Source organism: Antrostomus carolinensis, unplaced genomic scaffold (assembly GCF_000700745.2).
Source record: "Antrostomus carolinensis isolate BGI_N321 unplaced genomic scaffold, ASM70074v2 scaffold51879, whole genome shotgun sequence".
Lineage (NCBI taxonomy): Eukaryota > Metazoa > Chordata > Aves > Caprimulgiformes > Caprimulgidae > Antrostomus > Antrostomus carolinensis.
The window spans coordinates 1-2117 of record NW_010341595.1 but is presented as its reverse complement, the minus strand read 5'-3'; positions in this window follow the sequence as shown (position 1 = coordinate 2117).

Below are 2117 nucleotides of genomic sequence, written 5' to 3'. Positions count from 1 at the left end.
GAAGCCACCAGTAGACCTTGGACTGTACCTTTCTTTCATGATCCAACATCCTGAAGAACTGAATCTATTCAGAAGAGTGTTCACAGTACTCTTGTGAAATAGACTTTTATTTGCAAATTAATTCAAGGCTACATACAAAAAGCCAGAAAGCAGAGGCTTCCAAAAAGGCAAAAACTCTTACTACCTGCTAGATGACAGACTACTGTGACAGTATTCTCCTGATGCATTTGTGTAAAACCTAGGAGAATACAGCGTATCTGGCAGATCTAGAAGAAGACATGCCAGTAATAAATCTCATGTTGTAAGCACCAGCGGGATGATATGCAGATTATATGCCCCAGGCCCTGTGCTTGTAGGGTATTTCACAGGAGCTTCCATGACAGCAGTAGTAGTTAATCATACATTACTAACTCAGATGAAGAATGAGAATGAAAAAGTATTTGTATTTTAGAGACTTGACAAATTCTGTGGAGGAAAAAGAAATCTCAATGAGCCAGCAGCTACATAATGAAACCACAGTTCAGAGACTGTAGTTGAAGTCTTACATCCAAATACAGGTTGCCATTCAACAGGGAACAGTCAAAAAGCATCCACCTCTACCACTGTCTTGCTCCTACAAATCCTCAGAGGAAGCCCAGTCTGAAATCAGAAGTCTAACACAGGCCTAATACATTTTAGCAACTGCAGGAGAAAGGCATCAGACAGGTTCTTGTTACTTGCCTGCATGTCACATCACTAACAAAATCAAACCAATACTATTAGCTCCTCTACTTGCAACCAAGGCCTAAAAAGGACTTAGCCACTGCAAATTCTTGACATGATTGTAACATACGTAAAAAACAACAACAACAACAACAACATATAGGAGACTGCCTCACACTTGAATTTTCTACAATGCTGAAAGCATACCTGTCTTGGGATGGACTACAGTATGAGTTTCATCCTTGTGATTTTATTAGCACCAAGCTATAGAAGTATGGGATGGATAACCAAAACCCTCATGCAAGGGATTCCAAACTGAAGAGAACTGTTTGGATTTTCAGTTTATGAACATCCCCACCCACTGAAGTACTGCAAGCTCCCCAGCTTCCAAATGATCTTCTACAAGTTACTATATCTTTGTGTCTAGCAAACCCCGGATTCCCCTGCAGTTCTCCCAGGTGCCTTCTTCCATTCTCTGTCTGACCCCTGGTCACAAAGGGCTGGGTCTCAAATTCCTCCTCTTCCTCCCCAACCTGCACGTGCATACTGCTATTTTGCTTCACGTTAAGATAAGAGGAATACAAAGCACATCCAAACAACTTAATCAGAAGTAATATGGGAACTGTTTTGCCTTTATACATTCTTGAAAAATGAACAAGCTTAAGAATAAGTTGTTTGTCTGGCTGAGTAAAGATGAGCTGCAGGGAAAAGAAAAGTCAGTCTTGCTCCAACTTAATACACACTAAGGAGGACAGGAGAATTTCCCTTGGATTTCTCTCCTCTATTCCAGGGGGTGGACAGAAGGATAGAGAGTGTTGACTTGCACAAGTGTTTACATGTCCCCTTTACCAGCACTGATGCTTATCAGTAATCTTCACTAAATCCTCCTACTGAAAACGAGGTTTTTCCCTTATTGACCTCATTTTCCTGACCAAGTCACACATGTGATAAGCAAAACTAATTTCTTATCTGGTACAGACATACCATTAAGCATTACAATTAGCTAAAGAAGAAAATTAGCATAAACTAGATATGGCAATATTATAGGCCCATAATATCAGTGAAAATTCATTAAGTTCCTCACTGATTACTATTTAATGAAAGCATTCTCCCATTTGATTCACTAGTAAACAGAACTTCACTTGTATAACAGACCCCTTAGAGGTATGTGTAGAACTGACGATACAAGAAATACTGCACAAATCAGCAACCCAAGAGTTGATTAATCATCTTCCTCGTACACAGCTAAACAGAGCTATTAAAATGTTCCCCACTATATTTGAAGTTAAATTGAATTCCTTCACTCTTAAAGGAGAGCTTACAGTGATCAAATGAGAAATTCTCTATCAAAATAATTCTCTGACATATTAATGTTGAAGAAGTTAAACCTCATGAAGTTTAACAAAGCCAAATGC